Source organism: Buceros rhinoceros, unplaced genomic scaffold (assembly GCF_000710305.1).
Source record: "Buceros rhinoceros silvestris isolate BGI_N320 unplaced genomic scaffold, ASM71030v1 scaffold8637, whole genome shotgun sequence".
Lineage (NCBI taxonomy): Eukaryota > Metazoa > Chordata > Aves > Bucerotiformes > Bucerotidae > Buceros > Buceros rhinoceros.
The window spans coordinates 108,184-126,327 of NW_010420489.1; positions in this window are offsets into that span (position 1 = coordinate 108,184).

The window sequence follows — 18,144 nt, forward strand, 5'->3', positions numbered from 1 at the left end:
AACAATATGAGCAGCTCCTGGATAGAGCAGGGCATGTCTTGAGAGTACTTTGGAGGCTTGTTTGCTTCTCCTCTCACTTGGTTTGGAGTTGGCATCCTTCTTTGAGGCACCTTTCCACAGATGAAGGGGCCAGCTTGTAGGTCTGCCCTTCCTTGGAGCCAGTGATTCCCCTCTGGGTTTACCTTCTTGGGACAGAAGAGTGCAGCAGCAGAAGCAGGGACCAGAGCTGGAGGGCCTTTTCTGGGCTTTTTCAGTGGGACAGGGCATGTTTGTGCCAAGGGTTGAGCTAGTGAATGCTGTCAGCCTTATTGAGCAATCCTTGCTTTTTTAACCAAGCAAGATACTTTCTTCTGCAACAGTTGGGCTCAGAGATGATGCCGATAAAATTTTTGGTTCACTGGTATCTTCTACATATGATGGGAAGCTGTTGAAAAGGGAGGATGAGAAAGAATTGGCCCAGGATGGTTAAACCTCATAAGAAGACAGATTTCCCTTGCTGCTGAACAACAGAAACAGCGTTGTGCAAACAAGCTAACACCTGCAAACACCCATTTGTCCTCTCTGCTGGGATGCAGCAGTGTCTGAAAGGGACAATTTGAAGGAGTCAATAGATGGAGCATCCACTACCTTACTGCTTCATGTTGGGGAACGTCGGTGACTGCTGCTAAAAGTGAGACCTTGGAGTTTGGAGTTGGCTGGATGTGAGAAAGATCTTGGTTTTTCAAAAGCTTTGAAGCCCTTTAGAGTGTAACATGGATCAGCAGCTTGAATATGAAAAGCAACTGCTGTCTTTATGAACGGAAGTGATTATTTGATCTGTCTGGGCCATGTGAAGGTGGCAGGTTTCAAGAGGGGTGGGCATGCTCACAGCGTGGCAGGGAACTGTGCTTGCTTGTCATCTCGCTCCAGATTTTGAAGGCTTTTGAAGTCGCTGAGGGTCCTTTAAGGCTCCAGTCATGCAGGCTGCTTTGTGGGTGCTAATTTGAAGATGCTTCTAAGTGTACTTGAAGCTGATGAGAAAGTGGAGCAGACTCACCATGCTCAGCTCTTTAATCTGGATGGTGTTGTCCCCGTGAGTGGATGAATATGGGCTTTGTGCTGACTGCCTCGTTGTACTCCGAGTACATTGATTTCTCATATACAATAGCTGAAAAGAAAAATATTCCAGACAGAGAGGTCTGTGTTTCCTTGTTAAAGAAAGGTCGTTTCTTTAGTCACTTGTAATGGCTTAGTTGACTTCACTGCCTCCATGGATTTACAGTCATCACCACCGAAAACTCTGCTTCTCTGTGGAAATATTGATTCTGTTTAAATCAAGAGTGATTCTGCCGAAGGCTGTCGAGTTACACGGTGGTGAATGGTGGAAATCATAGGTTTTGCTTTGTCTGAATTTCCTTGCAGATTAACCCAGCGTGACTCACAGAAATGGGTGGGTTGTTGTGCCGGGGCAGAGCGGGGACAGCTGCTGCCACCACTGTTGTCTGCACAGGTTTCTCCGCCGTTCGAGGAACCGTTCAACCATTTCCCCACCCTGCTCTGCCCATTCCTGTTGCCAGTCGTGGTGGTGTTTGCTCGTTAGGACCTAGCTTTCTAAATCTCGTGGCTTCCCAGGGAGGTAACTCTGTGGTTTGCTAAGTGGGCACTTGACTCTTAGAAGGGTTTGCTGCTTCTACAGTAAGAAAGCAGTCAGCAAAGGTGCTGAAACCTATGTGTAATTTTACCTGGTCAGCAGTGTACATTTGCTGTATATGAAACTTCTTGAATTCCTAATTATTCGCAATCAATCACAGCTCTGTCCCTTCTAGGGAAACCCATAGATGTGCTGTAAAGGGACATCTGGAGATGCCTGTTGTGATGGGGCTGGTCTCCACAACAGGGAGGGGACATGCTCTAAGCTGGGGCTGGCTCTCATTAGTTGCAGCCCTAGTGAAAGGAAAACTGAGAAATTCCATTTCTCACACCCTCGAGCAGCAAAAGACCCTGTTGCTGCTCAGCTCCACACCTCCCCTGGGGGAGGCTGTGTTTGGGGGTGCTGCCTGAGCTGCCCTGTTCCAGGACAGTTAAAACAGGTTTTGCATTTCCTCAGTCAGTTCTGATTCAAAATGAAATCTGTAAACGTGAAGCTTTAGATGAGCACATCGGTATGATAAATGTTTCCTCACTGTCTTAAAGGGCCAATGTCATTTCTCTGCAGCTTGGTGACACCTGAGAAATGGCTGCTTTGAGTCACAAGTGCAAAATCAGGGTTTGACATTCAAAAAGAGATGGCTGAAGAGAAATTTCTATTGATTACGTATAACTCTCAAGCTATTTTTTCATTCTGATCTACAACAGCGTCTTTTTATTCCTTCCTTTCGTTTCTATTGGTAAAAAGAAAATCCGTGATGGTGCTGCAGGGCAGCTGTCTCTCAACATTGAGAATATCTTGCACAGAGGCATTTTCACAGGGCAAGCTAAATTCGTTTCAGGAGTGAAAAACTTGCTACAATTTGCTGCCCTCGAGTGTTTGTGAGAACAGGGTGCTGATTTCAGTGTGGAAGTTGTAGCACCTGTATCATGATAATCCTCGTTCCTTCTAACTTGTCCCTCTGCAGTTCTGTCTGTCAGGTGTCTGTTCTACAACAGTTGCTTTTCGCCTGCAAGAAATTCTATTTTAAAAGCAATTGCTGTGCCTGTTTCTGTTAGTGTCTCATAGTCTGGGGGAAAAAAAGCAGGTCTCTCTACCTGAGAAGGACTTTGTGAAATAAAGCTTGTGGCTGGCATTAATTCTAAATCACATTAATTTTCAAGGCCAAGAAGTGTGCGTGTGCATTTCTCTGTCTGGCCCTGGAGCCAGTGCTCTGTTTTGCTTGGGCTGTTGATTAGATGAGTGTCCAGAGTGAAGAACAGCGTGCGTGTCATGCAATGCAGCATCCCTCCTCGCCTGCAGATTAACCTGCGCTTGTTTTATTGCAGAGAGGAAGCCAAGGAACCAGACTCCTGGGGCACCTTATCTCACACGGTGCACTCGGGGGACTACAGCGTGAAGCACCACCGTGGGCTTGATGTTTACATGCTGACGGCTGAAGCCAAGGAGGGGGTATCCACCAGCTTGGAGAGTGACATACGGCACCTTCAGATGCACATGCAGAGCCACCAGCACATGGTAAGGAAATGGATGAGATCGTGAAAGAGGAGTGGAGCTGGGTGCTTGCAGCCTGGCACCTGGGGAAGGACTTGCACTTATTTGAGCATGGAGAATCTGATAAAGCTGTATTAGGTAGCAAATTGTCTTCCTCAGAAGAGAAGCAAGCTTGGGGCCATGGGCTCTCTCTGCTCCCAGCTCCCTCCTTCTCCATTCAGTTGGAACCCGCTTGGATGGACAGGGAAATGTCCCTGGAGGCACACTGGCCTTCCAGAGTGTCCAGCGGCCATTGGGCAGTGTAAGGCAGTGAGGCTGGGTTTGTGGGAGCTGGGGCTGGTGGATACATCTCTGTTCAGATGGAAAGTTTCAAGTCAGAGAGGAGACGGACGCGGAAGTCTCTGGGGCAGGTGATGGAGAAAAGAGCCATTTCTTTACGACGTTGGTGTAGGACTCTGAGGACAAGCCTGTCTTGGCCACACAGACTGTGTGTGCAATGTGGTCCCCTCACTGCGCTCCTCTCGGATCTCACGGAAGGTGGACCACAGTAGTTGCAGAGCTTCGGAAGGGCTTCCTCTCGCTGCTGTAAAATCAATGCCGCAGGGTCTCGGTTGGGATGGGAAGGTGAAACAGCAGGACACTTGTGTGCCACTTCTCAGAAACACCCACACGTCTTGCACAGCTGGCATCACTTGTGGGTGTTCCTTCATCAGCGCATATATCTGTTGTTATATATTGTCTGGTGGAGGATCTGAATAACAGGATATTTTTGTTCACTCAAGTAAGGAAGAGGAGAATCATTGTCCGCAGGCAGTGGGCTGGGGGCGTGTGCTGAGGTATGGGCTGCCCTGAGCCATGTCACCCATCCCTGGGGGCCTGAGATTTTTATTACTCTCGATGTGCTGGCATGAGCAGCAAACCCAAGATAACCATGAAGTTGCTTCTCCTTTCCATGGGGGGCGAATCCAGCTCACTTTTGTTTGCTCATGCAAATGCCAGATGAGTACATACTGCCTGACAATGAAATCAGAAAAGGCTATGTTTAGACTTTTTCTTTCCAGCACTGTTTCACCTCACATCTAATCTGATTTGAATTTGGAAAGCAGCCCTGTAATCATTTCATTTAGGTTCATTTCAGGTCAGTTAAAAGCCAGTTGGCTTCTTTTGGAGACGGCTCTATTTTTCAGACTATCAGCAGAGTGACTTCACCGGGAAGATGCTGGGGCTGCCACGGCTCCTTCTTTTGAAAAACTTGCTTGTTCCCAAGCAAGCGTCACTATTGTCTGTGCCTGTCCATCCTGCCTGTGTTGTCTGTGTCTGTCCATCCTGGCTGGGAACCAGCAGCGTGCTCTGCCGCGGGTTGCAGCCACCAGCCGGCCGGCGTGCCGTTTGATCCTGTTTGTTTGCCCTTGCAATAAATAACTGCAGCCTGCGGGTACCGCTGCACGCAGAGCCCTGTGTCCCAGCCCTGGTGCTACGTGGTGGGTGGAGATGCCGTGCTGTCTGCCTCCCACCCTAACCTGTCTTGGGATGCCTCAAAAAAAAAAAAAAAGGGAAGCTCCTGTGCAGGTGATAGCTTAGATGGGAGCTGGGAAGGAGGATTATTTTAAATAGGAAATCTGTGGCAAGCACTAAAAGTACTTTTAGTCTGTGATTCAGTGGCAGAGCTCATTGTTTGCGAATCTCAGAGTGTGGAAAGACTAGTAAACTGATGTGGCAGTGATCATTTTAGCTACTATTTGCGTGTGATACCCAGAAGTTCCCTGTGATGCATCTAATAACATATTAGCTGGTTTAATATTCATGGAGAAAAGGGGTGTTTAAGCTGATGTTTTTGGCATGAAATTCTCTCTCTGAGAACACATCCCTGCAGATGTTGTTTCAGTTAGACTTCTAGGATGCATCTATTTGGGGGAATATTTTTACAAATAAATGCAAAAAATCACAGATTTGAAATAGTTCATTAGTGTTTTGTATTTGTGGAGAGTCACAGACACTCAGTGAGAAAACAGTGTGACCTGTGAAGAGCTTACAGTGCAAAACCCCACAAATCAAGGGAGCTCTGTGGGGTGGACATTTAATGGTTGAGGTCGCTTGCTGATTTAACATGTCACTTTTTTTGATATGCTGCAGAGAAGAGAATATAAAAGGATTTATTGAAACAGTTCATTTTAAGTGAAGGTTTGACTGTATCAAACTATATAAAAGCTTGGGAGATCTTTGGCATAGCAGATGCTCTGAAAGGAAGGTGCAGACAGGAATTGAATACGTTGCTACTGTTCCACAATAATGCATGTATGAATTTTAATAGTGTCATAATTTTCAAATTTTTATTTCCATTTAGGAAACAAATTTCAGATATTTAATTACGCATGCAATTCTCAGAAATAGATTAGAAGATTAGTTCAGTCACAGAAGTAGGAGACAAGTGGCAGAATTTGGACATCATCATCCAAATCCCATGTCTGAAGTAGCGTTTCCATCCATATAGAGAAAATTGAGCGATGATGATGAGAACTGGGGAGTGCAATCAAGCAGAGTTCTGATGCTGTTCTTAGAGAGCATTTGCTCAAGCCCTTTGGGACTAGGCTGGTGGATATTTCCATTATTTGGTAGACTGAATTCTGTTGTTTACTGGTCTTGAATTTAAGTGCCCCTCAAGAAATATGAGCAGCTGCCTGAAGAGCAGTTACGAAGATGACATTTCTTCTTTGTGTTGGCAGATGGTGGAATAAGGGGGCAGAGGGGCAAATATCAGCTTTGGGGTTCTCAGGCTTCATGGGAGGGTGGTGTGGCATAGGAACAGATTGACCGGAGAGGTGGTGGGTGCTCCATCATTGGAGGTTTTGGGACTTGGCAAGATAAAGTAATGGTTGACCTGATATTGGGTTGGCAATAGCCCAGCTTCAGGCAGGAGTTTGGACTAGATGACCTCCAGGTGCTCTTTCCAGCCAACATTTCTGTCATTCTAATAATTTCAGTATTACTGCGCAACAAAACCAACGTGTAAAATACCCACTGCAGTATGTTTGTAACTCTGTCCTGAGGGATACCAGGTAAGATGTACAGAGGGAGCAGGAGTCACATCAAATAGGATTGTGTAGATGTAAATTATGTGGATACAGTGTAAATGTGTGACAGAGCAAAATAATTTTCTTCCTTTTTTTTTTTTTTGTCTTGTTTACAGAGTTTAAGGCAGAAGATAGAACCTGCACTGGGAGATTCTGGACACAGCTGCACTAAAGGAGCAGAGACAGATGGTCACCTTACCACTACCTCTCACAGCCTAGAAGTGGCAAGAGGAGGAAGTGAGGAAAGTCCATCTGATCTCGTTCACCTGGACATGGGGCAGCTCTCGGACCAAACCCACAAGGAGGAGAAATGCAACAGCAGGAGTTTGGGAGCTTTTAACGATGTGCCAAATGATTTGCTGAGTCTGGGGGATGCAAACAGCCCAGACTGCGTCTGTGAAAGTAAAACTACAGTGACGTTGAGTAAAAAGGAAGAGGAGGGGCCAACCTCTGCCGAAGGCTCTGGGACTCCATCAGATGCGGACTGCACAGTGAGCCTGTGTGTGAGTGCAAATGGTGCTGTAGATCTTCCATCCTGTGGAAATACAAATGAGGAAGCTGGAATGACATCTGCTGGAGTTTTTCTGGATCAGGCTGGCTTGTGCAGTAAAGATAGTCCCCATCAGGAAGCGCAAGCTGCTGAGGAGCGTGCAGCTGACAGTACTGTTACTGCGGTTGAAACTGCAGGCGAAGCCCCAGCTTCCTCGAAGGGCGTGGATGTGGCTATGGGCCAAACCGAATGCAGGAACTGTGCAGGGGCGGCTGAGAAGGCTGTGGGCCAGCAGCAGGTAGAGGATGGGGTGGCTGAGGCTGGTGAAAGGAGGACTGCAATCCTAGAAGAGCGATCGCCAGCTAAGGAAGAGTCAGCCAGTGCTGCTCAGCCCTTACTTGGTGGTTTTAATGGCACTGAGAGTGCAGATGGGGAGGATGCAAATCTGGGAGTGATACCGGCATGTGACGGTACGAATGCAGACGGTGGCACTGGTGATGTCTTCATTGATCTTTGCAAAACCAATGATAACAAGGAGACTGGTGCAGACTCGTGTACTGATCAGGTAAACGGTGGCTTCTTGGAAAGCCAAGGCGATACCCATGTCTCGGTGAAACAGGATGTCACTGAGAGTGACAAGGCAACACTGCCAGCAGTGAATGGTGTGAAGGTTCCCACGTGTGCATCAAAACTTTGTCCTGGTTTGGAAATTCATGGCAACGGGGAACAAGAAGGGCAGATGGAAGCAAATTGCACAGATGGGAAATCCAGCTTGCCCTCGGTGAAAGACAATATGGAAACTGATGGACCTGATGCTAAACCTGAAAATGATGATGTTGGTGGACTTAATCAAAGTAGCATAGACCCTGTGTGTTGCCAGGAAAGCAGTAAGATCCTTGAACGTGTGGCTGAAGCAATGAAAGGCAGCAAAGCCCGTGAAGAGGAGCCAGCAGGAACTGATACCAGCAGCAGCGGAGATGGAGGAAGTGCATGTTCTGCAGAGGGAGGTGAGGAAGTTGATAGCTGTCACCCTTCTGCTGATCAAACTGTCGTTAAAGATGAAATGGCCGAAAGTTTAAAACCAGACACGGCTGAAGAGAGCAAACAAGAGCCTGCATCGCTCTCTTCAGAGGATGCGAGCACACGCCTGGCAGAAAAAGAGCCTGCACAAACTGAAGCAGAGCTTGCAGAAGGTGCTTCGGAGGAGCTGAGTGGTGAGATGAGATCACTCACTTCCCTTCCCAGAGGAGAGGGACTAGCTGCGAGTCAGGAGGGAGATGCTGCAGTGGCACCTCCCGGGCAGGAGGCAGCTCTGCAAGATAATGACCCCGGCTTAGCTCCATGTGCCAAGGGCACAGACTGTACAGAGGATACTTTAATAGGCACACCCTCTGTAAGTCATAATGAAGATCCTAAACAAAAGCAGGAAGTGGTGGCGGCAGCAGCAGGCTCAGCAGAGCTCGCCCGGCAGCACGATGGGGAGCATGGCAGGGTAGCTGCTGGAGCTGGCTGGCCTGGGGACCATGCAGGGGACGAGGGCGCTCTGGAGCAAAGCCTCTCACAGCAGGCTGAAGGCAAAGCTGAGCCTGAGCAGGAGGCTCATGCAAGTGGCAGTGAGCAGGTTTTGTCGGAGGAACTTCTTGCTGCTGTCATGAAACCCTCTGCCTGCAGTCCTGAGGGGCCTGTGGCAGGTGGCAGCGATGTGGATGCTGAACTGACAGTCTGTGCTGAAGAAGCATTCAAGGCAGGGACGATGAGTGCCGGCGAAGGCACCACGCTTGGACCTGCATCAGCAGGTGAGTCACCGGGTGCAGAGAGCAACCCTTACCCAGATGAGGAGCTGAATCAAGAACATGATCCCAGTCAAACCATACAACAGATCTTCCTGCACGGCAGCACCCCTGGATTAAAGGATGCTTCGGCAATGGAAGCTCCAAGTGATGCCTGTGAGGGTAAGGAGGTGTTAAGGCCGGTGACAATAACCCCCATCACAACATACCCAGAAGAGCAGGAGGACACGGAAAGCCTGCTTCCCCGGGCAGCGCTTCAGCCCATTGCAGAAGAGCCCACATGTGACAGCGACTCCAGCACTGACACAGTTTGTCCAGCCAGTGAGAGCGATGCTGGTCCCACTGCGAAAGCGGCTCAGGGGGAGGTCTTGGCTGAGCCCAATGGAAAGCAAAGCAGAGCTGTACCCGAATCACCCTTCTCGCCGTGTTCGTGCCGTTTAAATGCTGTTGAGTCACTGGAAAATATGGGAGTAAAGAGTTTAATTTCGGTGGATGATGGCTCCTCTCTGGATAAAGTTCCTAAAATGGTAAAAAGTTTTGATGCGGTGGTTTTTGCAGCAGAGACACCTTGTTCCCCTGAATTACCAACCACAGGAAAAGTGGGGCTTGAGCCACAGGCTGCACTGGATGTGGGAGCCAGCCTTAATGGAGAAATGGATTTAAGTTCCTCGACAAAGAGGAGGAACATCAGCCCAGCAGTGCAACAAACTGGGCCTGTTACAGGTAGGAAAAATCAGTTGGTTTCCTGCTTTTTATTTTTTAAATCTAGCATCTCATCAGCAAAGGAAGTGAAGTAAGAGCAGGAGGCCTGCCTTGCAGAGGAAGTGTAGGTGTTCACGGTTTTTCTTTGGAGAAAGAAGAAATTTGAAGCTATGTGTTAAAACTTCTGGTTCAGATGCATGTTGCTTGGCTGGACTGGAGGTAAGGACAGGACATCATCTCCTATGAATCGGTGCGGAAGAATTTCTAGCACGTGAGTCCTCCCTAGAGGAGGACCGAACGGGAGGGAGCTATTTGGATTACTGCATCTTCAGGTTACACACTTTCATGTGGACATGAGGGTTTATTTGCCTAGTGCTATTCCTTCACTTCTCCCATTTTTTTTTTTTTGCTAATGTGAAGTCAGAGGGTGCAGTGGGGCTCTCTTGCATTTTCTTTGCTCATCTACTTGAAACAGCTGTCAGTGTCCTTCTGAACTGTGCAAAGCCATTTCCTAACTGGCGGTATTAGGTCATTTAAAAAAGCCAGCGAGCCCTACCCCCACCGCCTTTTCCGGGCTGCAAAGCTTTTTTTGTCAGGCAGAGCAGCCGGTGGTGTTTTCCAGCGTGTTTAAGCAGTACAGGGAAGTCAGATGCTGAGTTTTGCTTGCTGCTGGCGGCTGGGAAGCAGGACCGGCGCTCCCCGCCGATGAGTGGTCATGGGGGAGAGCGGTGGGACTGGGGGGACAACGTTGACGTCTGGTGCCTGTGCAGCAGGAACTAATAGAAAACATCACCAGGTAACTCCAGAAAGGGAAATAAAGGGATAATTGAATAAAAGAGAAATGGGTTTGTAGCTGCACCCTGGAATTAAATGGTAGGTGAATTTGCTGCTGAAGCCTGGAGCTAATCTGGTCTTTATATTCCACCTGTTCAGGCAGCTGTTAAATGGAAGCAGCTGAACTTTCTCAGTTGCCATTTTTTTCTTCGCTATGAGAAAATGATACAGTGCCTCTTGCTTTCTCAGCACTGAACAAACAAACAAAACATTTAAATGATTAAAAAGAAAATCTGCCACGATATAAATCATGAAGTTGTAAAGCTATAAAGCTATTTCACTGCTTTAATGCTGGATCTGTTTCTTCAGTCTAAATGCAGAATGGGGTGATGGCAGAGGATTTGTTCTGCAGAACATTCTATAGTGGAATAACTGGGGGCAGGGTTGATTTTTGGCAGAAGGGGGCTTCTCAGTGGTGGGTGCAGCAAATCCTTTTTGCTTTGAGTTCAGAGTTTTTAGAAAGTTTGTGATAACCAGTAAACATTAGTCAGGAGATCAGCAGTAAATAAGAAGAAAGATTTAAAGGTGGATTAGAAAGCTGCTTTCAGAAAGAACTTTTAGTGAACTTGATTTCAGTGCTGTGGTGAATTGACAGTTCAATAGGATGGGAGTGTCTGCAAATCTATACCTGGAAGGGCTCCTTTCTTATGAGAGCCTCTTGCTTCTGAGAGCTCCATCCATACAGCCCAAGTCTTTACCTCTGGTTGGATTCTTGGAAGCATGACATTGTCTAGGCGAGGTTTTAGCAGGAGAAGGGACTAAACAGTCCTATAAGAGAGTGACTGATGTAGGAAAGTACTATTAAGCCATTATTCGCTGTCAGGGTATGGAAGGGGGGGGTGGGTGGGAAAGGAGATGATCCTGTAAATCACCTGATTTAAAGTACGTAAGGATTTAGGGCTAAAAGGTCTTGGAATACAATGGTCTAACCTCTCCATGAGGAAGAATTGTTTATTTGCAATGGGATGTGCTGCACAAAGCAAAATTTCAGCTGAAATACCTTCTCTTGAAGAATTTCAGAGTTGCTCTGAGGTAAAATGTTAGGGAAGCCCAAATAAAATATTAGCTTACAGCAGAGACAAGCGACTGCTATGAATCCAAGCTCATTGTTTGAATTTTTTCTGAAATTCACCTCCTGTAAAGCAGCATCCGGAACTCTGATATTGGCAGTAATTCAAGAGAACAGATTTATTGTTTATTGGTTTTGCTGTGCACATTCGCCACGTCGATGTCTAAGCTTTGGGTAGTGTGTTTTGTGTACCAGTTCAGCGGCAGCCTTCAGCTTTTTGCATCAGCTCTTCACCGAGTCAAGTCTGGGGAGTTTTCCCTGCAGCGTGGGTTTGTACCGACTATTTTGTAGCCATGCAGGAGTCATCAATGCTCACAATGAATCAGATCCTTTTTCAATAGATTACAATAAGGCCTTTCCAAAGGAAGTGTAGGTCACAAGGCTGTTTCTCAGAAAGGCCTATGGTCAGAGGGTTTTATTGTCATGCTAAATTATCAGAGATGTAATGGGCTAATAATTGCTGTCATCATTACTCCAAATCATTGAGCTCCTTATTTTTTTTATTTATATTGTCAAATTGCTCACAAATATATAGGCATTTATCTCACTGCCTCCACTTAGTTTCAGCCTACCCCAAAACACAGACTTCAGAGAGCTACTTGGCTTATCCAGCCAAATATCTAGTGACTGATCACAACTCTGAAGGAAGGTGATGAAGCTAGAAGGTCCTACTTTCACAAGGCAGCTCCTCGTGCTGTTAGCTTTTGACTCAGAACTGCAATACAGCTGAATAATGAGTTCTGCAAGCACATTATTTGCAAGTCGGGTAGATAAATGCTAGTCATTAAAAAAGCAGTCAGTTAGGATATGAAATCATACCGTAGTAGCCAGACTGGGTGAGAAGACATGGTGTGTGTTTGTGCTGATAAAACACCTCCAAGTAGATGTTCTTTCTTGGCAGAAAGAAACCCTGGCAAGGTTAGGTTGTGTGGTTGGGGTATGGCATCTTAAATTAACAAATTCTGTAATCACTGCTCCCTAAATCTCCTTGGAGAAATATCCCTAGTGTATCTCTTGTAACACTTAAAGAAAACATTCATTGCTGGGTAGAAGAATTCACCTTATTTAGAATTTTACCACACTTCACCTCATTGTCATGAGTGGCATTTTCCCTACGGAAAAGCACTTACTACAGTTTTCTTTCCCTGTTAGAGCAGCAAGATGAACCAATTACAAATGTCACTAAGGATACCGCTCATCGATAAGGTGCTCTATGCCCCAGGGTCCTCTGTGATAGCATTATAGTGCCTTTCAGTTGAGATATGTTTCTTAACAGAAGTTTAGGAAGAAAGTGACAGAGTGCAAAAAAAAAAAATTGTCCCCTTGAATTTCATCCTGAGGGCCCATGACTTTGTCCTCCCATGCTTACCCAGCATGGAGTGAGAGGGGAGCCACTTGCTTCTATCCTCAGTGCAACAGAGGTTTCTTCCTTGGATGTTCTGTCTTTGGACCAAGATCTCAAGCATCACGGTGCTACCACGACCCCAAGCAGATCTTGTTGTGACTGTGATCTCTGCTTTGCTAACAAAACTCACAGAAGTTTGTAGCATTACTTCTGATTCTGAGAGTCTGCCCACAAACTCGTCGAAGACAAAATCATGCCAAATTGACTTAATGATGTAGGATTGGTTCATCAGCAGAACATTACAAACCCAAGTAGTTCCAAAATCAAGCATAGGCTTTAATGCCAATGAAAAACCAGTGGTGAAGTTGTTAGAGCAATTTCCCCGTGAAGATTGGAGGCTCCTCTTGCTAAATCCCTGAATGGGTTAAACTCACTGCAAGCATATGTCGCCCTTAAGAAGGCGTTGCCATCCATCCAGTGTTTGTTTTTAGTAGAAATGAGAGAGGGAGCGGGATTAGAGGTGGGGGTTAGCTCTAACACAGCCACACTCCGTCTGGGTGGCCTTGGTCAAATCACTTCACTCCTCTAAATGTATCCTGTGTGTTGTAAGAGTCATTAGCTTGGGGCTGAAAGAGTATTAGGACCTTGAATTTATGCCAGCAAGAGGTACGCAGAAGGAAACCCCAGGGGAAAGGTGACTATTGAAAGCTTTGTTGGGCAGGGAAAGCAGCTGGGACATGATGTTTGTACCACTGCAGTGGTGACACCATCACGAGAGCATGAGGAAGGGGGAAATCAGCTGGGACTCCGTAAACTCCAGCAGAAAAGGGTTTACCTTCCTTGTCCGAGAACCTATTGTCATCCATAAGGCAGTGCAGGTGGGCTGGATTTTTGAAGCTTGTGATTTTTTTTTTTTCCCCCAACTCTTAAACTACCTTTTGAGAGAAGGCAAGGGTGGTTTCTTGCATTGTCTTTGGGTTATGGTAGGAAGAAAAGCATTAAAAATTTTCTTTCTTTAACGAGACAAATAGGAGACAGGAAAATACATGAGCAGATACATGCAGATGTGCTCACCCTCACCTAGATTTTCAGGAGTTTTACCCCATGCTTGCTGCTGTTCCAGAGTTCCCTTCAGTCCCAGACACGATAGTTGTTAAAATTAGTAACAAACAAGCAGCAAAGTCAGGAGTGAAACCAGATGTTGGAAGTCAAATGGATTTGTTGAAGGGGTTTTAGGGCTGGGTTTTCTTTTTTTTTGAGACTGGTTTGAATAAACAGAAAAATATCAGCAGCGCTGTAAGAAGTTTGGTTTTAAATGGCCTGTGTGAACCCTCTGTTTTCACAGGGAAGTTGGAAATGAAAACCGAAGACGAGGTGGATTTTCTGAAAGATCGTGATGAGAGCACAGCCTGTGAGGAAGTGGTGAGTGCCACTTACGCGTTGTCACCTTGTCGTCTTCTGTGCTTTTTAAAGACACGGTGCCACTGCTGCGGCTGGCCACCTAACCTGTTGTTTCCTTTGCAAAGCTGAACTGCATCCATCACCGTGGTGGTGTTCTAGCCTTTTAAAAATAGCGTGGGCTTTCGGGGGCCACTGCTGCGGCTGGCCACCTAACCTGTTGTTTCCTTTGCAAAGCTGAACTGCATCCATCACCGTGGTGGTGTTCTAGCCTTTTAAAAATAGCGTGGGCTTTTTTAGACCTTGTATTTTTCAACCACTAGATTAAGCTACGTTTATATTGTCTCGGTGACATAGGGATTGACTCAAAATGGTCCTTGTGAGACAGGGCTGTACCAGATTTTGTATATAAATAGGTAAAAGCGATGCCCTGTGATGTACTTGGGGCTGGCGATGCTGAAGGGCACCAGCAGCACCTTCAGGGTCCCCGAACACGCGTGGTGCTGGCGACGCTCTCTATCCCCTCTCATGCTTTGCCTTGCCAGGGGGTTTTCAGCAGAGGGGACCGTGCCTGCAGTCAGTGATGATGCGTGCACAGACACCCAGGGCTAAAGGCATCGCTGTCTGAGAACATTAGTACCTTTGCTGGAAGAAAAATTCATAATGGGAAGACACACAGGGATCAAATGTGGGGAAAACCCCGTGTTCTTCATGTTGGTGAAACAATATAAAAAGGTCATGCCAGGGACCAGAAATCAGTTGGTATTGTTCTCTATTACTTGTGCTTTGCTGTGGCACATATGTGTCATATACGTTACATAAATATGTTTAAGGACTGTCTGTAATTTAAAAAAAATGTGAATATGGGGATTGACAGTTCCCATAATATGTATTCTGCTTTATAAAGAGCTGGGTTTTTTGTTTCTACCTTTGCTAGCTGGATTTGCGTTTGCTTCTAGATTTTATATATAGTTTCTTGTTCCTGAAAAAGAAAGTGTTTTGTAAGTGCTAAATTGCTCATGGCCTGTGTTGGTGCTCGTTGCCATTGAGCAGCTGTGTTTGTGTGTTAACCGTACCATTATGGAGCTGTTAAAAGAGAAAATATTGTGGTGATGAGTTAACGCTGCAGGGTGGAGCACCAAAGAACTTTGCTCATCCCACAGCAAAGCTCTTTAGGCAGCAGAACAGTCTTGCCAAAGCTTGTAATAAAATCAGGTTTATTTTGTTTTTGACAAGTTAAGGCTTAATTGCTGTAGCTGTTTGCTCGATGAGTTAGCCAGGGACTGGAGCAGATAACTTCCCAAACTAAAATTTGTGCTGTCTGATAAATAAGTTGTCTGTTACTGGAATACATGAATGTAATGATGCTGCTGCTTTTTCTTTTTTTTAACTCAGTCTTTATTAAAGATAATTTTCCTGACTAATACTTAGGTATCTGTAGTAAAGCACGATATCTTTAGAAAATGTAAATTAGGGCACCATCCTTTCCTTTCAAGCAGGGGAAAGAAGAAAAGGGGCATATTGAATTTGGCTTCCATTTTGAATGTTTTACAGGCATTTTGATTGGTGTGTGGGGGTGCTTTCTTCTCTCCTCTTCCTCCTCCCTCCCACCCTGTCAAACACCTCTTTAGAAATCTGGCTCTTTGGTGCAGGAATGGGAGTGCCAGGGGAATGGAAAGTTTGCTGCAGGACTGACAGGGTTTCGTGTTGCTACGTTCAACAGAAGCAAAATAACAACTGCACTATATAAAGGTCATTAAAAAAAAAATCAGTGGAAGACTTATAAATAGAGCTTAATTCAGACGTGTAGGTTGGGTAGCTGGCTGGTGAAAGCCATCGCGAAGCGTGCACCTCCTGCCACGTCCTGCCTCTGCTTTATTTAGTGCTGACTTTTTTAGTAGCCGGAAGTCTTTCAGGTGCTCATTGCCTTCTCATTACAGGGCCATTTTGTGGTTAGTAAAAGCGGTTTTCATAACTTGTTGCCAATAGAACTGTTGTTGCTTACACCTGGTCAGGAGCTGCAGGTATTTAGCAGTCTCACCAGTGCGCCAGCAGCTTTGGACCTCGGGAACTGCGTTAACTCCTCTCTTAAGGGCAAGAGTTTTGCACAGTGTTATTTGTAAATACACAAGGTGGAAAGCTGTTTATACGCACAGAGTAGTAAAAATACACATGGGATGGGGAGCCTGGGAAGTGCAACTTCTTGTGGAGTGCGATCAGGCTGAGTGGCAGCACACTGGAAAGAGAAGGGGGGAAATTGCTTCTGGTGAGCTGGTTTTGAAGGCTGAGAATTGGTTGGATTCGTGATGCCAGTATTACATGTAGAAGTTGGCACATGCTTTCCCCTGTAGCCCTTTCAGAAGGCTTTGCCTGAGAGAGGCTCTTGTGCATGTCGTGGAAAAGCTGGAGCTGAAAAATGTTTAGGAAAACAATGGTTTTCTAGGTTTATAAGCACTGAAAGGAAAATAATGGAAAAATGTTTTTCCCAATTAAAATGTGTTTTTAAAGTGTCTGTTTCTTAAATCTCTAGAATGTTTTCTCAGAGGTTGTATTTGTTCAGCTATAGTTCTGTAACCAGAATTTTCCAGGCTGCTTTCATGCTGATCGATGGGTGCTCATCTTGCTGGAGACTCCCCTGGGCCTTCTTACTTTGTTTGGGGATCTTGAATAGAGGTGGGGTAATCACTTGATGTGATCTATTTAAATTAGACTTTGACTTAAGATTCTTGACTCTGGTGAGAGATCTGGTTTGGCTTCTGCAGTCTGTGCTATTAAAGTAATTTAGGAATTGTGCCTGGTGACTCGAACGTTATGAAAGTAAAGCAACAGTTTGAAATGAACTGTACCCTGATATATTTCTCTTCTTGTGTTGATCCCAGAAACTGGTCATGATTCATTATTTGTTGAATCTTTGTCTTCAAGTGGCATGATGGATAAGTTGCTCTGCTAGGTTCATCCGACAGCTTTGGTTGTCTAAGCCTGTGACTGACAAATCATAGCTGGCTGACCCCAGAAACAGAGTTGACTGGGAAATAGCCTTCTCGTTGTATTAGTAATTTCATCGCTTAGTTTCCATTGAATTTAATGCATCCTACCTTTACCACATGAATTAGTTTTTAATTGATATCTGGATTTTCAGAATTTGCAGCCTACCAGATGAACGTCACATTTCCAAATATCTTCACAGACAATGAAGCTTGAAAAAGATTTGCATTTTCATCCCTTCACTGATCCAGGTAGTGCAGTAATGTGTGGTATATCAGCAAGGTCACTTTCTGGGGGAAAACTTGCAAATTTTCAGTCATGATTTGGAAGATGGAAGTATTTTTATAACACTTTCAGATTACATCACATTGGGAGGGGCTTCAGGCACTTGGGAGAATAGAGTCAAGGTTCAGAGTGACCCTAAGAAACTGGAGAGTGCATCTAGATAAGAGATAAAAGCAGCCACCGAGTGCTTCATTTGCAAAGAAGTAATCAAAATGCGCTTCTGCTAAGTCAGGTTTAAGCTGGAGAGGGATGGGTAGAAAAAGACTGAGGATTTTTAATGGACCATACATGAGTCATCAGCGAGAGGCTATTGCAAAAGAGACAAATCTTGTTTTGAGTCACATTGAAGAAGTGTCCTCCATAAGGTGTGGGAGGTGCCTTAGTCATGTGTAGCACTGCAGAGGCATCATCAGTGTCATGAAATTTGGGGTTGGGTGCCCTGCTCTGAAGAAGACACAGGCATACTGGAAAGTGTCCAGAAGAAAAAAAAAAAAGAGATTTAAGAAATGAGAAGAGATAGAAATAATTATATTTATTCAGTGCAACAAAAAAGAAAACTATTGTGCAATCTAGCAGTCTGCCAGCATGTAATAGTGGTTATTATGCCAGATTTCCATGGCAGCTTAATTTACTGATTTGCTAATTTGCCAGGACGATTTGGGTTGGATGTTGAGAAAACATCCTGTTATCATCATGAAACTGTCGCAAGACCACCTAGGAAGGCTAAGAAACCTCCTTCCCTGGGAGTTATAACAGATAAGATAGATGATGCTCTGTTGGAACAGAGCCCGAGGCCTCTTGTTGTCCATTGCTTTTGGTTTGTAAGCCTCCAGGTTTGTGCTTCGCTGAACAGGGGAGGAGGAGGGAGCAGCTTGGCTGGAGTCTGGCAGTGTGCAAAGGAAGGGGACAGGGATGGCAGAACTCTGGGAGATAGAAAGAGGGGAGGGGCTGGACTGGATGGAAATGGGCAGAGAGACCCACACGGCATTGAGATGGGTGTTGGGATAGACAGTAGGTGTCTGTCTCCCCAAACTTCCCTGTTTCTCTTTCCTGG